At 42.2% G+C, this 25228-nt stretch overlaps 1 protein-coding gene and 1 pseudogene across 2 annotated transcripts in view; both read left to right on the top strand.

The window, feature by feature from the left end:
• Positions 1 to 2799: 2799 nt before the first annotated feature.
• Positions 2800 to 4653, top strand: LOC129821168 (transmembrane protein 177-like; annotated as a pseudogene).
• A 2037-nt stretch (positions 4654 to 6690) lies between these two features.
• The window catches only part of LOC129821167 (tyrosine-protein phosphatase non-receptor type 4-like), a 105943-nt gene continuing 87405 nt past the window's right edge, over positions 6691 to 25228 (top strand). For both annotated transcript variants that reach the window (XM_055878512.1, XM_055878511.1), the window contains exon 1: positions 6691 to 7146. The gene's annotated coding sequence lies outside the window, so the exon portion shown is untranslated. The remainder of the gene's footprint in view (positions 7147 to 25228) is intronic.

Raw genomic sequence — 25228 nt, 5'->3', positions numbered from 1 at the left:
AAACGCCAGTCTCAACATCAACAGTGAAGAGGCGACTCCGGGATGCTGGCCTTCTAGGCAGAGTTGCAAATAAAAAGTAATAGCCGATAAAAATAAAAGATTAAGATGGGCAAAAGAACACAGACACTGGACAGAGGAACTCTGCCTAGAAGGCCAACATTCCGGAGTCGCCTCTTCACTGTTGACGTTGAGACTGGTGTTTATGTATTTATGCCAGCAGCATACCACCCTGCATACCACTGCTGGCTTGCTTCTGAAGCTAAGCAGGGTTGGTCCTGGTCAGTCCCTGGATGGGAGACCAGATGCTGCTGGAAGTGGTGTTGGAGGGCCAGTAGGAGGCACTCTTTCCTCTGGTCTAAAAAATATCCCAATGCCCCAGGGCAGTGATTGGGGACACTGCCCTGTCTAGGGTGCCGTCTTTCGGATGGGACGTTAAACGGGTGTCCTGACTCTCTGAGGTCACTAAAGATCCCATGGCACTTATCGTAAGAGTAGGGGTGATAACCCCGGTGTCCTGGCTAAATTCCCAATCTGGCCCTCAAACCATCATGGTCACCTAATAATCCCCAGTTTACAATTGGCTCATTCATCCCCCTCCTCTCCCCTGTAACTATTCCCCAGGTCGTTGCTGCAAATGAGAACGTGTTCTCAGTCAACTTACCTGGTAAAATAATGGTAATAAAATAAAATAAAATGCCTGTGTTGTCTGTTGCCAGTTCGTCTTGTTTGTCAAGTCAACCAGCGTTTTTGCCTCAGCTCCTGCTTTTCCCAGTCTCTTTTTCTCGCCTTCCTGGTTTTGACCCTTGCCTGTCCTGACTCTGAACCCGCCTGCCTGACCACTCTGCCTGACCCTGAGCCTGCCGACCTGTACCTTTGCCCCACCTCTGGATTATTGACCTCTGCCTACCCTGACCCTGAGCCAGCCTGCCGTTCAGTACCGTTGCCCCACCTCTGGTTTACTGACCCCTGCCTGCCTTGACCTGTCTATTGCCTGCCCCTGTCGGATTATTAAACCATTTGTTTATTCGACGTTGTCTACATCTGGGTCTGACCTTCATACCTGATATATGTAGGCCCATGGTACATATTTTAACTTTGTTTGAGAAAAGCTAAGAGATTGGTTAAGATGACTGAATTATTAATAAATAAGGAAATCAGATTGTACATGTTCATTTAAATCCTTTGTAAATCCACTTCATAATGGCCTATCAACTTGACACTTTTTAGGGTCATCAAACACAAAAGGATGTGGACACCTGCTTGTCGAACATCTCATTCCAAAATCATGGGCATTAATATGGAGTTGGTCCCCCCTTTGCTGCTCTAACAGCCTCTACTTCTCTGGGAAGGCTTCCACTAGATGTTTGAACATTGCTGTGGGGACTTGATTCCATTCAGCAACAAGAGCCTTAGTGAGGTCGGGCACTGACTTTGAGCAGTTATGCCTGGCTCGCAGTCGGCGTTCCAATTCGTCCCAAAGGTGATCAATGGGGTTGAGGTCAGGGCTCTGTGCAGGCCAGTCAAGTTCTTCCACACCAAGCTTAACACCACTCCAGCCGACGCTTGGCATTGCACATGGTGATCTTAGGCTCGTGTGCGGCTGCTCGGCCAAGGAAAGCCATTTCATGAAATTCCCGACAAATAGTTATTGTGCTGATGTTGCTTCCAGAGGCAGTTTGGAACTCGATAGTGAGTGTTGCAACTGAGGACAGACCATTTTTACGTGCTTCAGTACCCGGCGAACCCGTTCTTTGAGTTTGTGTGGTTGTGTGGCCTACCACTTCGCGGCTGAGCCATTGTTGCTCTCAGACATTGCCACTCCACAATATCATCACTTACAGTTGATTCGGGCCGCTCTAGCAGGGCAGAAATTTGACGAACTGACTTGTTGGAATCCTATGACGGTGCCACGTTGAAAGTCACTGAGCACTTTAGTCAGGCCATTGTATTTTTTAAAATAAGGAAACTATTAACAATTCACTTTTTTGACTATGTAACACTAATGCTTAAAATAATCAAAACAATATTCTCACGGACAAAGTTAGATTCACTCCAAATTTGGTCTTTGGATTCATCACAATAGTTCCAAAAGACTTTAAGAAAATAACGTTGTTGCATTCAAAAATGGGCACACTATACTTCGATAATATGCTAAAATACTTATTCTCATGAATTATAGGATCAAATGTAGGCCCATGGTAGATGTTTTAACTTGGTTTGAGAAAAGCTATGGGATGGTCAAAATATGACTGACTTATTTGCAAATATCAGATTTTACATTTAAACCACTTTAAATCCACTCCACAGTTGCCTATCAACTTAAAACGTATCACGCTATCATGGACGTCCCTAAGATGAACCACACTGAATATGGTATTGATATCTAAAAAAACAAGGAAACTATAAACCACTCATTCTTTGCATATTTAACGCTAATGGTCAAAATCATCTTCTCCTCATGAACCATACATCATATTCACTCCAGATGTTGTATTTAGACTCATGATTGCACATTAAGAAGATAGTTCCTACATAATAGAGAGCTTGCTTTGATATCCAACTGATCTTCTGTCCTTTTTGTCATCCTGTGAACCCCGTTCATTGCTGCTCACAGCTATGTTTTTAAATGGCATTTTCTGCATTCTCCAACAACACCATTGAAATGTAATAACAGTTCGTATGTATTTTGACACGTTTTGAGCTCTTCCAAGGAGCACATCATTACAGCTCAGGTATGCCCAAAGTATGCCTCCTTGTGGTGAAGTTTATTAGCTCGACTCGTATAAAAAAATATTCCAGCAGACTATGATAGCAAACGTGAATTATAAAAAATAGGCTATTTTACCCTTATGCAGTGTTCGATATTCTTACAGGTTTAACACACTACTGCATTTAGAAAATTAGTGATTAGGTATTAACGTAAAACTGTCGTAAAACGTGCTGCAAACGGCTTTACTTGGTCCTGCTCCCCTTGCATAGATCTATATGGCATGTGAGTTATCTTGTAAAAGCTTTATAAAATGTAACATTATCTGTTAGTTCAGTATATTTGAGTTTATATAAAAGAGTGTGTTGTACTGTTAGAAATTCCTCACTTGACTGCCTGGCAGTCATCCACTACTATCGTCATTCATTGAGTGCTAGCTAACCATTTAGCTAATCGACGAATTACACACCTGGATTGCATTTTGGGTTTGACCAACAGTGATACAAAATGGTGCATCTTTTTGCCAATTGCAGTATTATCGCGCAACTATTTCTTCTGACATAACTGGTACAGTATATTACCACCCATGCACTCAGTGTTGTTGTCTCAAGATGATTGACAATTTCATAATACCAAGTCCAGAGGTGACCAGGATGGGGACTCGGCCTCATACTATACATAACATCCTTATGAAACCATCATGATGTGTAATGCCATGAATCAAAAAGAGGATCTATTCATACGACGAGGTGGTCTACACTTTTTTGGTCTTATTTTAACTTTAATTCACCAGTCAGCCGGGTCAAACCTCTTGCGTTTGATATTGATTTTCTGTTTCTCGTCAGATCAATCCCTCTGAGGTCTGTAGCTAACGACCAAACCAACTGATGCCATGGCTTCTCCATTTCTGAAGTATGCTGTGATGGTACAAAAGTATTCCCGCCGCACCCGAGTACTTACAGGAAGCTGTACCAGGCCTGGAACAAAGGAGAACCAGCCAGCATCTCTGGAGAGCGTCTTCCAGCAGGTCCTGTAGGAATCTGATGTGGGCTCCCCGGGCGGCTACAGTGCCTTTGCCTCATTTGGCTTCCACCCGGTCGGGGCTGGCATGCCCTGGCTTCCCTCTGGTGCTCAGATTGGCATCCCTGCCAACTTTAACAGCATGCTAGACGAACCGGCTGGCATTACCAACAGCACCATTCTCATCAACGGCAAGGAGGTGGAGTGGAACAGTGACATTGGCACTGCCCTCAAGGACGCGCTGGTGTTCTCTCCAGAGGCTCAGAAGTTTGCCATGGTACGGGAGGTAGCTCGTCTGGAGGTGGGCGGACCCGTGCTGAATGCGGCTGTACCGCCGTTCTGCTTGGCAGGGGTGATGGTCTACAGGGTGACCCTGAAGCTGGTCTACAGGGTGACCCTGAAGCAGATCTTCAGGCTGCACACTGGGCTTGTGGTCTTCAGGGGCGTAGTTAACATAGTGGCATTAGAAGCATGCTCCCTACACCTCCAGGAGGGACGGCATTGTGGGTCTACTCAAGGAAGAGAAGACCTAAAATGGACATTGGAAGCCCACTAATTTCTGCACAAAGAACCAAATATCACGTGAGCTTTGGCCTCTAGCGAGTTACTTGTAAAGTCTGAAACGAGACTAGAAGCCCACTGCTGTTTGCATAAATACTACCTGTTTAAAAACTAGTACAATTACAGTAAGAAATAGTGAATTTCAACCACATGTAACATTGCCTGAATAATGGCAGTCATCCCTAAACTTCAATGCTTCCTTTCCTCTTAACAGTGACCTCAATGTTACCTTTGCCTAAAATGAATGTGAACATTGATTTGGATGTTATACATGTCATAGGTGGTCTATATGTGCACCTGGACTTTTTGTGCTGTAGTAAAACACATCAGGGCAAGGTACAATAAAAAGCTTTCATAAAACGCCACATTTAACAAAGTCTGTTATGTTAAACATGAACAGCTGATTTGTGTAAGATGAAACTGTGTTGTGAATGTTTAACCAAAACAAAGAAAAAAGAGAGCGAGGGATGGGAATCAAGAATCTGTTTGGTTTAAAGAAAGTCATCTTTTTAAAGTTGGTTGCTTGGTGAGAATGATATTAATATACAGCATTGAATCTCCTGAGTCTACACTTTTAGTTGGTGGCCATTTAGGTTGTCTGCATATTAAATGGACAACTTAATAAAGTACTTTAATCACACTGCTTTACTTGCACACATATCAAAAAAAGAAACAAGTAATTGACGCTTTGACAGCTTCTGTTGAGAAAAACTGAACCTAGAGACTGTCATTGTCAAATAAAGGTGTATCTCAATGGCACATTATTAAAAAGATCAGGGGAGTTGTTTGTAATCACATACACAGAGCATTCGTATAACCCAGGAGAGCCTCTCTATCAAGACTAAAAATAAGCTGTCAATGCTGTGACTTGTGTGTATTTTGTTCTGGCTCAAATTCCTGGGTTATACGAATGCTCTGTGTATGTGATTGCAAACAACTCCCCTGATCTTTTTATGCAACGGAAAATAATTAATTGTAACTAATTACAGCACTGTACTGGGTTAACACCAATGGTACCCTCAGCCTGGGTGAAGACGACATGGGGTAATTTGTGACAATAGGTGTAACACACACCCTTCCGCAGCACCAAAGCTCACAAGCGTTGGGAACCCCAACACCCCCCCAAATTTTTCTTAGACTCATGGCAAAATGTGTGAAATAGCAGGAAATTAGCTGAGGTTCTTGAAAGTTGGGACAATCCTTGTCTGACAGGGACACTTTTATTTTTTATAGTTGATCAAATTGATTTTGTTGCATTATTTGAGCTTACATTTTTTATTTAGGGGAATCTTATAACTCCAAAATCCAATCTTTTCCCTTTTCTATATACTTTCAATATTAATTTCCATGTCAGCTCTATGCCTGGAAATGCCCTTGTCCTGAGCAAAGGATCACAATTTCAAACTCCCAAAAAATTCTAAACACAAATAATGGATATTCACTGAAAAATGATTGTATGTAATTTCTTGCAATAGCCCTCTGACACTTTAAATAATATTTCTGTGTCCAGAGATTTGGTCAACTCTAAAATCTTAAATTAATCAAGAATGAGCAGGGTCAGCAATACCATAAGGATCCATTATTCATGTCCTTATACTTCAGATTTTTATTGAACCTTTATTTAACTAGGCAAGTCAGGTAAGGACAAATTCTTAATTTACAATGACGGCCTACCCCGGCAAACCCTAACCCGGATGACACTGGGCCAGTTGTGCACCGCCCTATGGGACTCCCAATCACGGCCGGTTGTGATACAGCCTGGAATCAAACCAGGGTCTTTAGTGACACCTCTAGCAATGAGATGCAGTGCATTAGACCGCTGCACCACTCGTGAGTTCAATTTTAATTGATTGTTGTTTTAAATGTATTCTCAGTCTTTAATATACCACTTTGCCAGTGTCAGTAAAATATACATTTTCATCATCCCTTCACATTATTGGACACAGTTAGGGGACGGACTGTTATTTTTTTAACCACATGATGTCGCCACAGCCCATATTTAAATTGTAATCTACAGTCCCATTGTCAAGCCTAATCTACACTGGTGTAGTTTTGTTATAGTCATATTGACGGACCTAGGTATTTCCTGAATTTAGGGCAATGATAAACTAGTGTGGGCTAATTCTGACCAAAAATGGAAATGTAATATCCTGTGGCAAAAATTACTTAAGGAAATGACTAATGACTCCTCGCCTAATGACTATTCTGCTCCACACGTACAAACGTGATGCCAAATGCAGTTTCCACACTAACCTACATTTTGTAGATCTATATAACCGGCAAAATACCAATTACTATGGCATGACAAATATAGATTGCAGGATTGCTCACCCGAGACTTCACAAATGAAAACCACGCTACCACGCCTCCCTATCCTGTGACTCCACCCCCGTGCACTGATGGCGCTGCGAAGATTGCGCCATAACGTTGCTATGCTGTTGCCTCTGCTGCAGCGAGCGAGCCTTGACGACGGACTCTGCAGTCCGCTGAGAAGTCAGAGACTGAATAATCCAATCCCCCCCAACATTTATGTCGCTCATACCATCGCATTTACAAATCAAAGGAATTGTAAATATCATTCACTCGGTCTGAAATGACTGCTGGTTCGCTGTAGCCAATGGTTGCTGTGTCTTGCGTGTGGATTATTCGTTGCCGAGCTAGTTCGAGATTCGAGCCAGGAGGGCCCACAGTTGAATGTGTATGAAGCTGAAGGCTCTCGGTGATAAAGATGAGGTTTTGTCGGAGTTCGCAGCGGGTGAACTGAACTTGGATTTTCAGTCCCTCACCCAAAACTCATTTCCCTTTGTAAGAAAACCATATTACTTAAAAACTGGACGCCCCTGGAACTGTTTATGACGGTAAGATAATTGACCAACTAGCTAACAACCATTTTACTGAAAAGTAATGCAGCTTGCTAGCGTAGCTACTGTAGCGAACTAGTTTGCTAGCTGGTTGTGCTAACTTTAGGTAACCTAGCTAGCTAGATTGCTAACGAGCTAGCTAGCTGTTTGCTCTGACGTTTGCTCTCCATAAACCTAACCAATACACCATTGTTTTGGTAACTACTTAGTTAAAAAACATTTACTGTCCCATACTCGGGTCCATTAAACAATGTAGGCTATGCCTTTAAGTTATTATTGGAAATAAGCTGTTCCTTGAATCCACTAACGTTACTGCTATTTCAGTGTAACGGTAGTCACAAAATGTGTGGAAGCCTACTCTGAATCTTGACAGATGATGGAAGGAGAAATATGATAACCGTATTTAGTAATCCTATTGTGGATGTTGTAGGTTGGCACTTAGCTAAATATTTATATTAAGGGTTAAGTTAACCCTTGCAAAAACAGCCTATAAATGATCATAGATGGTATCCAGTTACAGTATCCATGGCCCACAATATGAATGTACTGACAGCTGCATCAGTCTTGTAAGTCTTGCTGGTCATTTTGAAACAAGAGTAGGAATTACTTTAAGTCAAAGGTTTCCTTCTCTGATATTACACAAGGTTGTTTTCAAGTGAGTAAACCGATAACTAATCGGTGTTTTATGAATTTGGACAATCATTTAGCTAATGTGGTCAGCTTTAACAATGACGTAATCCTCAGCCATATCGTTGTTGGTGGTGGAAGCCCATAGTTCGAGAGTAGCTACCTGGACTGATTTCAACCTGCGTGTTCACTACGGGAAAGCAAATTAAATTACATATATTTTTTGGTGTCATGGCAGTAAACAAATTTTTTTTGGGGGGGGGGTGTATACTTTCACTTTGAATTCCACATCAACTCAATTCTGTTTTTTTTTATTGAATGAGTTTAGTTGGACTGAGCCTACATCACCACTCTCGTCTCCAAATTGTGCTGGTAGGCTTTCTCAGGTCCCCAAATCTCATTCAATCAAACCAACTAGGACGTTGAATGACCGGCTTCTGGTTAGACAAGAGGACCTCTGCACTTTCACATGTCCTCATTTCATTCACCTAATATGGCCCCATAGATAGCCTAATCCTACTGGGGAGAGGGCAATGTCAGGATTTGGCGAGGAATCAGATTCATGCCTATGAGACTGTGGCTGTCTTTGCCAGGAGAGAGGCCTCTGTCTAAACTAGAATAAAACCTGTTTTAGGGGACTCAGCTGGTAAATATGAAATGGCCTGTGGAGAGAGTCCTGGCTTAATGGGTTGTGCACCTGAACCAGGCATCCCTGATTTTGAAGTGGAGTGTGGGTGGGGTTTTGGGAGGGGGAGAGAGGGGCTCAGGTGTTGGAATAATTGGGATAGACTGCACCTACTGACATGAGCATTGGTGAAGCCACATAGATTGATTGGACCCAGCTAGCTAATCTACTATGAGGTATACTACTGCTGAGACGACAGTAACAAAGCTAAAGAGGCTGTATTCATAGTCCTATTATGCTCACAATGATTTTTTTAATGTTTATTTGTTGACTGCAATGGGAACGCCATATTATTTGTGCATGTGCATCCAATTGCCATCCTTGTTTGTTTTATGATTAGTGACTATACACCTACACTACATGACCAAAAGTATGTGGATACCAGCTTGTCGAACATCTCATTCCAAAATCATGGGCATTAATATGGAGGTGGTCCCCCCCTTGCTGCTATATCAGCCTCCACTCTTCTGGGAAGTCTTTCCACTAGTTGTTGGAACATCGCTGTGCGGACTTTCTTCCATTTAGCCACAGTAGCATTAGTGAGGTGGGCACTGATGTTGGGCGATTAGGCCTGTCTCATAGTCGGCGTTCCAATTTATCCAAAAGGTGTTTGATGGGGTTGAGGTCAGGGCTCTGTGCAGGCCAGTCAAGTTCTGCCACACTGATCTCGACAAACCAATTCTGTATGGACCTCGCTTTGTGCACTGGGTCGTTATCATGCTGATATAGGGAGTGGCCGGAATTCCCTAAATGGTTTCCACAAAGTTGAAAGCACCGAATTGTCGATAATGTCATTGTATGCTGTAGCGTTAAGATTTCCCTTCACTGGAACTAAGGGGCCTAGCCCAAACCATGACAATCAGACCATTATTCCTCCACCAAATTTTCCAGTTGGCATTATGCATTCGGGCAGGTAGCGTTCTCCTGGCATCTGCCAAACCTGGATTCAGATATCGGACTTCCAGGTGGTTAAGTGTGATTCATCACTCCAGAGAACGCGTTTTCACTGCTCCAGAGTCCAATGGCGGCGAGGTTTACATCACTCCAGTCGACGCTTGGCATTGTGGATGGTGATCTTAGGCTTGGGTGGGGCTGCTCGGCCATGGAAACCCATTTCATGAAGCTCCCGACGAACAGTTCTTGTGCTGATGTTGCTTCCAGGGTCAGTTAGGAACTCGGTAGTGAGACAATATTTATGCACTTCAACACTCGGCAGTCCCGTTATGTGAGCTTGTGTGGTCTACCATTTCGTGGCTGAGCCGTTGTTGTTCCTAGACGTTTCCACTTCACAATAACGGCACTTACAGTTGACCGGGGCAGCTCTAGCAGGGCAGAAATTTGACCACCTGACTTGCTGGAAAGATGGCATCCTATGACTGTGCCACTTTGAAAGTCACTGAGCTCTTCAGTAAGTCCATTCTACGGCCAATGTTTGTCTATGGAGATTGAGTCAATCAGTCAATAAATGTGGCTACTCTGAGAGGGCAGCAGTTCCAAGATTGATGACTGTGTTGACTTGGCTCAGGAGTACCTCAGACAGCTCTTAGCTTTGGAGAAACCAGAGACAGCTCTTAGCTTTTACAGTTTCTCTCTGGTTAGTAAATCCCTGCACTGAAAGCCACACACACACTGGGTGTTCCAACAGTGTTATGTGTGCAGGTCTAGGGCACCATGTCAGCACCCCTTGCAGAGACCGCATGTGTGGCAATCCATAAGAGTGCCGGTAGGCCGGCCGTGCGGATATCACATCCATTTCAGCAAATCTCCAAAAGTCAAAACACAGCTGTGTTTACTCTCCTATCTCTCCCAGCCTCACGACTCCAAACCAAAGGTGTTTTGGCTAATCTTTTAAATTCGTAATTCGGTTATTGCTGGCTTGCCAGTTAAATGAATGGTATTCATCAGCTAACGCAACATGGTGCACAGAGGAATGAGTAGGGCTCTAAAGTGCAACCATTTTGATCACATATGCTCTAATTTGCTGTGCCACCTGACCTTTTATTTTGGGAGCACAAGTGCGATCAGGAAAAAATAATACTTGTTGTAATGATAGGTGTTTCTGTGCAGTTGGTTCTAGGCTTGGGCGATATACCGGGGTATTTGGAAATGGTAATTGGATGAATTTTCAATATCTTTTGAAACTACTTTTACGTTTTTTAATTATGTTCTAATATTTGTTGCTATATTTAAGTAAATACCTGCAGTCAACTTGTGTTAGGTGAAATAAGAATGCAATCTGATTTATCTCTTCTCACATTATTTTACAGTATGAAGCTTACATAATTCACCAGAACAGTTGAGCCAGTCACGTGTTTGTTTGTAAATAGCACAACGGGAGAAAGCGGGAGCAGGTGAGTCCAGCTGTGTTGTGATGGGTCGCGTTTTATATTGAAAGTGTTTATTTTTAATTTTTCTTCAAAAAAGTGTTCAGGGATGTGCAACTAATAGTTTTCCTTCACAGAAAATTTGTCAAACACATTTGGCAGAAAATGCATTCATTTTCATCAGATGACGACAAAGTGCAATGCTTTTTGGCGGGCAGCCACTCAAGTAAATTGTTATGCAATGAAAAAGCAAGGTGTTTTTTGGCAAATTATGCTTTGCCATCATATTTCTATTGTTTATGCCTATAATTGATAGAATTTAGCCAGCTACATTTCCTAATGTTTTGCTTAAAGTTAATCTTTCATTTTTAGCCAGCTACATATCACCTGTTCGTGAATTCTCATCCGAGTTTAGAAGTGCAGCTGAAGCACAAAATTATTCTGATGCCAAACAGAAATTACAACAAAAAGCATTTTAGATCAGGGTTTACGAAACACAGCAAATCAAATTGTATTAATCACATGTGCCGAATACAACAGGTGTGGACCTTACAGTGAAATGCTTACTTACGAGCCCCTAACCAACAGTGCAGTTGAAAAAAAAAATATATGGATAAGAGATCAAGGGCAGCAGTAAAAAAAACAACAACAATATTTTCAGGGGGATGCTGGTACAGAGTCAATGTGTGGGTGCACAGTTTAGTTGAGGTAGTAAGTACATGTAGGTAAAGTTAAAGTGACTATGCATAGATGACGACAGGGGGGGGGGGGGCAATGCAAATAGTCTGGGTAGCAATTTGAGTAGATGCTCAGGAGTCTTATGACTTGGGGGTAGAAGCTGTTTAGGAGCCTCTTGGACCTAGACTTGACGCTCCGGTACCACTTGCCGTGCGGTAGCAGAGAGAACAGTCTATGCCTAGGGTGGCTGGAGTCTTTGACAATTTTTAGGTCCTTCCTCTGACACCACCTGGTATATAGGTCCTGGATGGAAGGAAGCTTGGCCCCAGTGATGTACTGGGCCGTACGCACTACCCTCTGTAGTGCCTTGTGGTCAGAGGCAGAGCAGTTGCCTTACCAGGCAGTGATGCAACCAGTCAGGATGCTCTCGATGGTGCAGCTGTAGAACCTTTTGAGGATCTGAGGACCCATGCCAAATCTTTTCAGTCTCCTGAAGGGATAGGTTTTGTCGTTCCCTCTTCACGCCTGTCTTGGTGTGCTTGGACTATGTTAGTTTGTTGATGTGGACACCAAGGAACTTGAAGAACTCAACCTGCTCGACTGCAGCCCCGCCAATGAGAATGGGGGTGTGCTCAGTCCTCTTTTTCCTGTAGTCCACAATCATCTCCTTTGTTTTGATCACGTTGAAGGAGAAGAGGTTGTCCTGGCAACACATGGCCAGTTCTCTGACCTCCTCCCTATAGGCTATCTCGTTGTTGTCGGTGATCAGGCCTACCACTGTTTAATTTAATGATGGTGTTGGAGTCGTGCCTGGCTGTGCAGTCATTGAACAGGGAGTACAGGAGGAGGCTGAGCACGCACCCCTGAGGGGCCCCTGTGTTGAGGATCATGCTGGGCGGTTGTCTTGTTACCTACCCTTACCACCTGGGGGCGGCCCGTCAGGAAATCCAGGGTTCTGTTGCAGAGGGGGGTGTTTAGTCCCAGGGTCCTTAGCTCATTGATGAGCTTTGAGGGCACTATGGTGTTGAACGCTGAGCTGTAGTCAATGAATAGCATTCTCACATAGGTGTTCCTATTTGTCCAGGTGGGAAAGGGCAGTGTGGAGTGCAATAGAGATTGCATCATCTGTGGATCTGTTGGGGCGGTATGCAAATTGCGTGGGTCTAGGGTTTCTGGGACGATGGTGTTGATGTGACCCATGACCAGCCTTTCAAAGCACTTCATGGCTACAGATGTAAGTTCTATGGTTCGGTTGTCATTTAGGCAAATTACCTTAGTGTTCTTGGTCACAGGCACTATGGTGGTCTGCTTAAAACATGGTGGTATTACAGACTTGGACAGGGAGAGGTTGAAAATGTCAGTGAAGACACTTGCTAGTTGGTCAGCGTGTGCTTGCAGTACACGTCCTGGTAATCCGTCTGGCACTGCTGCATTGTAAATGTTGACCTGTCTAAAGGTCTTACTCACATCGGCTGCAGAGAGCGTGATCACACACTTTTCCTGTACAGCTGGTTCTCTCATGCATGTTTCAGTGTTTCGAGCATAGTCGTTTAGCTTGTCCGGTAGGCTCGTGTCACTGGGCAGCTCTCGGTTGTGCTTTCCTTTTGTAGTCTGTAATGGTTTGCAAGCCCTACCACATCCAATGAGCGTCAGAGCCGGTGTAGTACGACTCGACCTTGGTGCTGTTTTAACGCTTTGCCTGTTTGATGGTTCCTCGGAGGGCATAGCGGGATTTCTTATAATCTTCTGGGTTAGAGTCCTGCTCCTTGAAAGCGGCAGCTCTATCCTTTAGCTCAGTGCGGATGCTGCCTGTAATCCATGGCTTCTGTTTGGGGTATGTACGTACGGTCACTGTGGGGACAACGTCATCGATGCACTCATTGATGAAGCCAATGACAGATGTGGTGTACTCCTCAGTGCCGTTGGAGGAATCCTGGAACATATTCCAGACTGTGCTAGCAAAACAGTCCTGTAGCTTAGCATCTGCTTCATATGACCACCTTTTTTTTAATAGTTCTAGTCACTGGTGCTTCCTGCTTTAATTTTTGCTTGTAAGCAGGAATCAGGAGGATGGAATTATGGTCAGATTTGCCAAATGGAGATTGAGGGAGAGCTTTGTTTGCATCTGTGTGGAGTATAGATGGTCCAGAGTTATTTTCCCTCTGGTTGCACATTTAACATGCTGATAGAAATTTGATTAAACGGATTTAAGTTTCCCTGCATTAAAGTCCCCGGCTACTAGGAGCACCGCCTCTGGGTGAACGTTTTCTTGTTTGCTCATGGCGGAATTCAGCTCATTCAATGCTATCTTAGTGCCAACTTCCTTAGATATCGTGCACCAGCTGTTACTTACAAAAATACATAGTCCGCAGGCCCTTGTCTTACCAGACGCCGCTGTTCTATCCTGCCGGTATATCGCTGTATGTTGATTTTTGTCGTCGTTCAGCCACCACTCTGTGAAACATGAGATGTTAGTTTTTGTCCCGTTGGTAGTTTAATTCTTCCCCGTAACTCGTCGATTTTATTGTCCAAAGATTGCGCGTTTGCTAGCAGAATTGAGGGAAGTGGGGGTTTATAAGATCGCCTTCGAATTCTCAGAAGGCAGCCCACTTTCCTGCCTCTCTTGCTCCGCCTCCTCTTCATGCATATCCCGGGGGTTGGGGCCTGTCCCTGAGGGAGCCGTATATCCTCGGGGTCGTCAGATTCGTGAAATAAGAAAAAGGATTCTGCTAGTCCGTGGAGAGTAATCGCAGTCCTGATATCCAGAAGTTAATTTCAGTCATAAGAGACAGTAGTGGAAACATTATATACAAAATGAGTGAAGTGTTTTTTTATATTTTTATATATATCTTTATACAAATGCAGATAAACAAACAAACAAACAAACAAACAAACAAAAAAACACAATCGTTGGGGGCACGTAAAACGTCTGCTTTCTGCTCCGGCGCCATCAAGTTATCTTATGTTTTCTTTATTTCCTGCGTGGCTGAATTTTAAAAAGTTGACAGGCACCATATTGTTAGCTTTCTGCTGTGTTTGAGAAGTCTACGCGCTTTGGATTAGTTATTTGAACAGTTGCCACAGCTACCTTTATTTCCTTGCATTTTTGTTCCTCTTTTCTCGGGTGTCTGCTCCTCCCCCCTCTTCTCAGAGCAGGCAGGCCCAATGCCCTAGCGACTCCAGACTCCACACAGTGTCTAGACATGCTGCTGGATAATGTCCAAACTCGACAAAAATGACATTCAGGAGCTCCTATCTATACATGTGTAACTTTGAGCTGGTTTCCTGTCTTTGCAATTTGTTTATTTTTATTTGCTCTCATTAGCATGTTTAGCTAGCAGCCTCCATGGAATTTTGCTTTAACTTGTGCTAATTTTGTTAACATTCTGGTAAGACACCCAGTGGGCTTTTCTGCAATTCTTTGGGGCCCCTTGTGTACTAAACCGATAATATCGTAAATCCCGGGGTGAGAGGATGGTATGACAATATGAAACTCTGCATACCGACCAACTCTAGTTGGTTCCCAGTGTCCTAGAGAAAAAATGTAAGCACAGATTTGTTCAATCCAAAGCCATAATGTAAAGAATACATCAGTGATTTGTATTTCGTGCAACTTCTGAAGACGTAACTGCATGGGAATGCCTGTGTACCGCTTTGTGTTGCCAACTTTAGAAATGAAATCTTAACCTCTTAATGGGATTTCAGCCGTAAGAAGTTAGCGGGATCGATTTGACAACAGCCAGTGAAAGTGCAGGGCGCCAAATTCAAAACAACAGAAATCTCATAATTAAAATTCCTTAACTTCTCTGGGGCAGGTGGGACGCAAACGGCCAGATGATTCTGCATCTTTGTTGCATTCTTCACATATGATTTGGCACAGTATTTGCAAATGTACACAGCTTTTCCTTCTACATTAGCTGCAATGAAATGTCTCCACACATCAGATAGTGTCCGTGGCATTTTCCTTTAAAGATTAGGGAAAAAAGGAGTATTAAAAAGCCCAAATTCCATGTACAGATAAATAGTTAAGCAGTTTAAACAACTCCTTTGTAAGATAATTGTTTTAAATTAAACATGCATGGAAACAGGTGAATTAACACTCAGTTAGCAGGCTCAAGCAAGCTAAAACCCACATGGTAGAAAAAACGAAATAGCAGAAAAGTTATAAATTTAAACACACTTTGCTGTAGGCTACTATTTTACTAGTTGACAAAAAATCATGTATGTCATAAAATATATTCACCCCACCCAGTATTGTAATCAAAACTTAACAGAAAGCATGTTGGTCCTTGCCTCAGACAATGTGGTAGTGTGGGCTCAATAGCATCTCATTACCGTGTAAGATCTTGAGAATCAGCTGTGGCGCATGTGGTGGACGAGTGCACTGCGCAAGTGGTGGACGAGTGCACTGCGCAAGTGGTGGACGAGTGCACTGCGCAAGTGGTGGACGAGTGCACTGCGCATATAGATGGTTGCAATTCAATTGATTTGGGATAGTTTAACCAAAATATGCCACAAGACCTAGAATTCCCACAAAAAAGGTTCACTGTTATAAGTAGCTTTTTTGACATTTAAGCAAAATTCCCAGGATTAACTTTCCTTGTAAAATTTCTGTAAATTTTACAGAAAGTTTCTGACCCTTTGCAAGACCAAGGAGCTGATCGTGGACTGGGTGCACATCTGAACACCCCATCCATATTGACGGGGCCGTAGTGGAGAGGGTCAATCACTAAGTTCCTCGGCATCCACATCACTGAGGACAACATGGTCCTCTCACACCAGCGCAGTTGTGAAGGAACAAGAGTTTTCCCCCTCCCATGGCACTTCAGATCATTAGATGTACAGTTGTGGCCAAAAGTTTTGAGAATGAAACAAATATTAATTTCCACAAAGTTTGCTGCTTTAGTGTCTAGATATTTTTTGACAGATGTTACTATGGTATACTGAAGTATAATTACAAGCATTTCATAAGTGTCAAAGGCTTTTATTGACAATTACATGAAGTTGATGCAAAGGGTCAATATTTGCAGTGTTGAGCCATTTTTTTCAAGACCTCTGCAATCCGCCCTGGCATGCTGTCAATTCACTTCTGGGCCACATCCTGACTGATGGCAGCCCATTCTTGCATTTTAATTTTTTAAATTTTAATTTGACCAGGTAAGCTAGTTGAGAACATGTTTTCATTTACAACTGCGACATGGCCAAGATAAAGCAAAGCAGTTGGACACAAACAACAATAGAGTTACACATGGAATAAACAAGCGTACAGTCAATAACACAATAGAAAAAAAAGAAAGTATATATACTTAGTATATTAGTAGCAAAGTAATTACAATTTAGCAGATTAACACTGGTGTGATAGATGAGCAGATGGTGTGTAAGTAGTGATACTGGTGTGCAAAAGAGCAGCAAAGTAAATAAAAACATTATCGGGATGAGGTAGGTAGATTGGTTGGGCTATTTACAGATGGACTCTGTACAGCTGCAGCGATCGGTTAGCTGCTCAGACAGCTGATGTTTAAAGTTAGTGCAGGAAATGTACGTCTTCAGCTTCAGCGATTTTTGTAATTCGTTCCAGTCACTGGCAGCAGAGAACTGGAAGGAAAGGTGGCCAAAGGAGGTGTTGGATTTGGGGATGACCAGTGAGAGAAACCTGCTGGAGCACGTGCTACGGGTTGGTGTTGTTATCGTGAACAGTGAGCTGAGATAAGGTGGAGCTTTACCTAGCATAGACTTATAGATGACCTGGAGACGGTGGGTCTGGCGTCGAATATGTAGTGAGGGCCAGCCGACTAGAGCATACGGGTCGCAGTGGTATAAGGCGATTTGGTGACAAAACGGATGGCACTGTGATAGACTGCATCCAGTTTGCTAGAGTAGAGTATTGGAAGCTATTTTGTAGATGACATCGCTGAAGTCAAGGATCGGTATGATAGTCAGTTTTACGAGGGTAAGTTTGGCTGTGTGAGTGAAGGAGGCTTTGTTGCGAAATAGAAAGCCGATTCTAGATTTGATTTTGAATTGGAGATGTTTGGTATGAGTCTGAAAGGAGTGTTTACAGTCTAGCCAGACACCTAGGTATTTGTAGTTGTCCACGTATTCTAGGTCAGAACCATCCAGAGTAGTGATGTTGGTCTGGCGAGCGGGTGCGGGCAGCGAACGGTTGAAAAGCATGCATTTGGTTTTACTAGCGTTTAAGAGCAGTTGGTGGCCCACTGAAGGAGTGTTGTATGGCATTGAAGCTCGTTTGGAGGTTAGTTAACAGTTTCCAAAGAAGGGCTAGATGTATACAGAATGGTCTTGTCTGCGTAGAGGTGGATCAGGGAATCACCCGCAGCAAGAGCGACATCGTTGATATATACAGAGAAAAGAGTCGGCCCGAGAATTAGAGTACGGCTGCACAGTACTGTCTTTTATCGATGGCGGTTATGATAGCATTTAGTACCTTGAGCGTGGCTGAGGTACACCCGTGACCAGCTCGGAAACCGGATTGCACAGCGGAGAAGGTACGGTGGGATTCGAAATGGTCAGTGATCTGTTTACTAACTTGGCTTTCAAAGACTTTAGAAAGGCAGGGCAGGATGGATATAGGTCTGTAACAGTTTGGGTCTAGAGTGTCACCCCCTTTGAAGAGGGGGATGACCGCGGCAGCTTTCCAATCTTTAGGGATCTCGGACGAAATCAGAACAGACTGGTAATAGGGGTTGCAACAATGGCGGCAGGTAATTTTAGAAAGAGAGGGTCCAGATTGTCTATCCCAGCTGATTTGTACGGGTCCAGGTTTTGCAGCTCTTTCAGAACATCTGCGATTTGGGTGAAGGAGAAGCTGGGGAGGCTCGGGCAAGTAGCTGCGAGGGGTGCGGAGCTGTTCGCCGGTGTTGGGGTAGCCAGGAGGAAAGCATGGCCAGTCGTAGAGAAATCCTTATTGAAATTTTCGATTATTGTGGATTTATCAGTGGTGACCGTGTCGCCTAGCCTCAGTGCAGTGGGCAGCTGGGAGGAGGTGCTCTTGCCCATCCTCAGGTCTCCACCACTCAGCCACACATGCCTACACTGACACTCTTTACAGTCTTGCACACATGCACCCATGCTCACTACTGGCACCTCACATTGATTTATATTACCATTTGTTGCTGCTATATTGTTTATTGTGATTATTATTACCATGTAGCATTTATCCTGCTACCAGCCACTTTTACACTTTTACCCCTCTTCTTCAATCACTCCAATCCCCCTGCACATTTTAATAACAGTACCGGCACTGCACTGACCTGTATACCGTATAACTTCAATTAAACAAGTCTTAAATAGCTGCCTGTCCCTTTTTTAAAAGCCGTGCAACGGCACACATTTCAGAAAATGAACTGTTTCAAGTAACCGCTGGTTCTAAATGAATGTTTGCTTGTTTTACTGTTTGATTTGTTATATTAAATAATTGCCATCAAATTATCGTCATTACGCAATCATCTGTTTTCATCGCCAGTAATAAACTGCTAGCCATTGGCAGCTAACAGCTGAGAACTGCTAAGTTGCAAGGACAAAAACAGTCAACATCTTTGGGAGTTCAGACCCCAGAAATCGACTTCTAGCGGCGAAAGTAAGCACTGACAAAAATGTACAGTCAGAGAAGAATACTTATTCTATCAAATAGAGGCATACTAAAACAAAAGAAACGTGACTGTGTAAATGATAACACTTTAGTGCGGGAAGTGAAGAAATGTATTAAAATGCTGGAAGGGAATCATGGAATTAAACAATTAACTATGCAAAATGAGAAAAAGCTGTGTGTATTAAGGGAATCGACGCCTGGCTCAAATAGAAACCAGTCTCTAAGCGCCTGTTGTGTAAAGTGATTTTAGCAAATAAACGCCCAGGCTATTAATTGAAGTTTTACGGTATCTGCGTTCTCGTGTTTTTTTGTTTCCTCCCCCACACATTTCATGGTTTATTTATCTATATTACTTCCTCTTGTGCGTTATTGGAATAGAGTTCACAAGTTAAGCATTTCACTGTAATGTTTTACACCTGTATCATGAGTATTTGACAAATGAACTTGAAACTTAAATCCACAACTTGCTTTGACTATTCGCCCTTCTTACTTCCCAAAATCAACTAATGTACTTCATTCATGGCAGAAAGACCCAGAAAATGTCACCTTAACCTCTCTGCACTCTGATATCCAATTCACAGAACCGAATTTGCCCAGGACCAATGATGACAGGCTTCACTTTTAATCTAAATTCCTAATTGGAACTATTATGGCCTTCGAAATGTTAGCTATTAAAATCACATCTAACAATATCCAGGGGCTAGAAATCCAGGGCTTAAAAACAAAGATGTCATTGTACGCTTATGATTCATGTTTTCTTTTAAATCCACAATTTGGATCCCTCCATAACCTCAGAGGATTTAGAAATGTGTTTCTAACCACTCTGGATTACAACCAAATTATGATAAGTGTACTATTACATATTGGATCATAAAAAAATATAACTTTTACTTTACTGTGTAGTTTACCAATAAAATGGTCTGACGATGAAGTGCACATACTCTGTATTCATATTCCGAAAGAGATTATTACTACAATTAAATAGATAAGATCTTGCTACCATGGAAAGGAAAATACCTATTTGTGGAAAAATCTCCCTGATAAGCTTTAGTCGTATCCCAGTTTACCTATTTGCTTATGGCTCTGCCTACACCTAATCACTTAAAAAAAATGATAGGTAAACATATTCCATTTTATTTGGAATTAAATGGGCATTTTTATAAAATGAATATGAATTCAGAGTGCAGAAATGACAAAATATTAAAGCATTAGACCTCTAACTAAAGGCTACAGTCATACTAAAGCTATACTTAAGTCTGAACTGTTTTTTTAGCAGAGTAGTAAAAATGGCTCACCTCGTGTTCAGGAATGTCCTTTTCCCCTTTTTTTCCGATTTTATAACCTCTCACTTTGTTATTTGAACATGAAATCTGAAATATTGCTTTTTTAAAACAAGCCATAGAAAGTTGGTTGCAATTTCAGTTTAATCTACCAGAAAACACAAAACAAATATTACAGCAAATATTAGGGTTTAACTCAAAGATACTAATTGATTAAAAAAAAAACATTTGTTTTGGAGGGAAATTTATTTTACCGTATAATCTTTGTAAATTATATCATTAAATAGGACTGGTGGAGATATGTCACACACAGCTAGCAGACATTTTCATATTTTTGTTCTCAAATGACAACTAACTAATTTGGTAAATACAGTAAAATGGACAAGGCAAGTGAAAGGGGGAGAAAGTAAGGAACTTGTCCGTCGACCAAAATTGACTAAAGAAAATGGTGATAAAAAATAAAAAATACCTTTTTTCATTTAAGGACCAAAAATTTGACCGCTGTACCATACAGATTACAAAATAGTTGAAGAGATTTGATGTACCGATTCCATGCCACATGGTTTATGAATTGATACACAAAACAACGCCAGATTATAAATACAGTTGAAGTCGGAAGTTTACATACACTTAGGGTGGAGTCATTAACTTGTTTTTCAAACACTCCACAAATTTCTTGTTCACAAACTATAGTTTTGGGAAGTCGGTTAGGACATCTACTTTGTGCATGACACAAGTAATTTTTCCAACAATTGTTTGCGGACAGATTATTTCACTTATTATTCACTATCACAATTCCAGTGGGTCAGAAGTTTACAAACACTAAGTTCACTGTGCCTTTAAACAGCTAGGAAAATTCCACAAAATTATGTCATGGCTTTAGAAGCTTCTGATAGGCTAATTGACATAATTTGAGTCAATTGGAGGTGTAGCTGTTCATGTATTTCAAGGTCTACCTTCAAACTCACTGCCTCTTTGCTTGACATCATGGGAAAATCAAAAGAAATCAGCCAAGACCTCAGAAAATAAATTGTAAACCTCCAAGTCTGGTTCATCCTTGAGAGCAATTTCTAAATGCCTGAAGGTACCACGTTTTTCTGTACAAACAATAGTACGCAAGTATTAACACCATGGGACCATGCAGCCATCATACCGCTCAGGAAGGAGACGCGTTCTGTCTCCTAGAGATGAACGTACTTTGATGCTAAAAGTGCAAATCAATCCCAGAACAACAGCAAAGGACCTTGTGAAGATGCTGGAGGAAACGGGTACAAAAGTATCTATATCCACAGTAAAATGAGTCCTATATCGACATAACCTGAAAGGCTTCTCGGCAAGGAAGAAGCCACTGCTCCAAAACCGCCATTAAAAAGCCAGACTACGATTTGCACTTGCACATGAGGACAAAGATCGTGCTTTTTGGAGAAATGCCCTCTGCTCTGATGAAACAAAAATAGAACTCTTTGACCGTAATGACCATTGTTGTGTTTGGTGGAAAAAGGGGGAGGCTTGCAAGCCAAAGAACACCATCCCAACCGTGAGCACGGTGGTGGCAGCGTCATATTGTGGGGGTGTTTGTAATTTGTAAGTCGCTCTGGATAAGAGCGTCTGCTAAATGACTTAAATGTAAATGTAATGTGTTTTGCTGCAGGAGGGACTGGTGCACTTCACAAAATAGATAGCATGAGGTAAGAAAGTTTTATGTAGATATATTGAAGGAACATCTCAAGACATCATCAGGAAGTTAAAGCTTGGTCGCAAATGGGTCTTCCAAATGGACAATGACCCACAAACATACTTCCAAAATTGTGGCTAAATGGCTTAAGGACAACAAAGTCAAGGTATTGGAGTGGCCCTCACAAAGCCCTAACCTCAATCCCATAGAAAATGTGGGCAGAACTGAAAAAACATGTGCGAGCAAGGAGGCCCACAAACCTGACTCAGTTACACCAGCTCTGTCAGGAGGAATGGGCCAAAATTCACCCAATTTATTGTGGGAAGCTTGTGGAAGGCTACCCAAAACGTTTGACCCAAGTTAAACAATTGAAAGGCAATGCTACCAAATACTAATTGAGTGTATGTAAACTTCTGACCCACTGAGAATGGGATGAAAGAAATAAAAGCTGAAATAAATCATTCTCTCTACTATTATTCTGACATTTCACATTCTTAACATAAGTGGGGATCCTAACTGACCTAAGACGGTGATTTATTACGCAGATGAAATGTCAGGATTTGTGATACTGAGTTTAAATGTATTTGGCTAAGGTGTATGTAAACTTCTGACTTCAACGACAACTGTCGTTTTTCAATTTAAATTATCATACAAAATTCTTGCAACCACTAGAATGTTCCAGTGCATTCAGAAAGTATTCAGACCCCTGGACTTTCCACATTTTGTTACGTTAAAGCCTTATTCTAAAATGTATTTAAAAAAAATAAACTCAATCTGCACACAATACCCCACAATGACAAAGCAAAAACATGTTTTTAGACTTTTTCCCCAAAAATAAATAATGAAGTATTCATACACTTTACTCAGTACTTTGTTGAATCACCTTTGGCTGCAATTACCACCTTCTTGGCTATGACACTACAAGCTTGGCACACATGTTTGGGAAGTTATTACCTTTCTTTTCTGCAGATCCTCTCAAGCTCCGTCAGGTTGGAGGGGGATGGGGATTGTCACTGCACACCTATTTTCAGATCTCCGGAGATGTTTGATCAGGTTCAAGTCTGGGCTCTGGCTGGGCCAATCAAGGACATTCAGAGACTTGTCCCGAAGCCACTCCTGCTTTGTTTTGGCTGTGTGCTTAGTCGTTGTCCTGTTGGAAGGTGAACCTTCGCCCAAGTCTGAGGTCCTGAGCGCTCTGGAGCAGGTTTTCATCATGGATATCTTTGTACTTTGCTCCGTTCATCTTTGCCACGATCTTGACTAGTCTCCCAGTCACTGAAAAACATTATGCTGCCACCACTATGCTTCACCGTAGGTATGATGCCAGCTTTCCTCTGGATGTGATGCTTGGCATTTAGGCCAAAGAGTTCAACCTTGTTTCTCATGGTCTGAGAGTCCTTTAGGTGCTTTTTGGCAAACTCCAAGCCGGGAAGTCAGTTAACCTCTCTTGGGTGTGTGAGACATTAGTGGCCCACCTCTTTAAAAGCCAGTGAAACAGCTGGGCGCCAAATTCAAATACAGAAATACTCATTATAAAAATTCAGAAAACAAAACATATTTTACATAGGTTTAAAGATTAACTTCTTGTGAATCCAACCACGGTGTCAGATAAAAAAAAAAAAAATGCTTTACGGCGAAAGCATACCTTCCGATTATTTGAGATCATAGCCCACTAGACAAATCATTACAAACAGTAACCAGCCAAGTAGAACAGTTACACAAGTCAGAAATAGAGATAAAATGAATCCCTTACCTTTTGATGATCTTCATATGGTTGCACTCAGCAGACATTCATTTACTCAATAAATGTTCCTTTTGTTTGATAGTCTCTTTATATCCAAAAACCTCAGTTTTGTTCGCGTTTTCTTCAGTAATCCACAGGCTCAAACGCAGTCAAAACAGGAAGACAAAAAAATCCAAATTGTATCAGTAAAGTTCATAGAAACATGTCAAACAATGTTTAAATTCAATCCTCAGGTTGTTTTTAGCCTAAATAATCAATTATATTTCAACCGGACAATAACGTCGTCAATTTAAAAGGTAAACAAGAAACGCACTCTCGGTCTCGCGCATGAAAAAGCTCTGACACTTTATGGTCCACTCATTCGTACTGCTCTTACTTCTTCATTTTTCAGAATACAAGCCTGAAACAATTTCTAAAGACTGTTGACATCTAGTGGAAGGCATAGAAACTGCAATGGCATTGAATAGAAAACTACAAAACCAACAAAAAAAAACTACTTCCTGAATGGATTCTTCTCAGGTTTACGCCAGTCAAATCAGTTCTGTTATACTCACAGACACTATTTTAACAGTTTTGGAAACTTTTGTTTTTTCTATCCAAATCTACCAGTTATATGCATATCATATCTTCTGGGCCCGAGAAACAGGCAGTTTAATTTGGGCATGCATTTCATCCAAAATTCTGAATGCTGCCCCCTACCCTAGAGAAGTTAAGAACATTCTTATTTACAATGACGGCCTATCCCAGCCAAACCCAGACGATGCTGGGCCAAATTTGTCCGCCGCGCTATGGGACTCCCATTCACAGCCGGATGTGATACAGCCTGGAATCGATCCAGGGACTGTAGTGACGCCTGTTGCACTGAGATGCTGTGCCTTAGACCACTCCCCCACTCTGGAGCCGAATTTACAGTCGTGAGCAAATTTGGTGTGGCCTGTGATCATGAAGGTACAGACTGGTGGAGCTTGTGCATGGTCCGCCAGGCCCAATACCATTCCACATACCAAGTGTTGTCATTGATTCCTTGTTGAGACGCCACACTGCTGCTTTTGTCACATGGGATGGCAGCAGCTTTCCACCAAAGTGTTTGTGTCCTGGGTGGCGTTCTGGTAATACAATTGCGATATCCTCTGCGTAATTGTTGATGTTCACCACTCGCTGCAGGTCCTCATGCTTCAGTTGTAACCTGTGTTTGCTTTGGCCAGCTCTCTTTTTGATGGGAGGCATGATTAGACCATTCTCCTTGTATGACTGGTGGAGTTGAGTCAGGTGTGCTCTACTGATGCTGAAAGACAAATTACAGATACAAATATTTGAGAATTATTATACAATTGATGCATAATGGCATTCTGAGAACATCGCTACACAGTTCATTCACATAATGTTAGCTAGCAAGCCATCTAACCTACGCTGACGTTAGCTAGCGAACAGCAAGCTTTAATTTGGTATTTTGTTTA

The sequence above is a fragment of the Salvelinus fontinalis genome, chromosome 23, assembly GCF_029448725.1.
Source record: "Salvelinus fontinalis isolate EN_2023a chromosome 23, ASM2944872v1, whole genome shotgun sequence".
NCBI classification, from domain to species: Eukaryota; Metazoa; Chordata; class Actinopteri; order Salmoniformes; family Salmonidae; genus Salvelinus; species Salvelinus fontinalis.
Note: the sequence above shows the minus strand (reverse complement) of the source record. Positions and strands in the feature narration are given on the sequence as shown.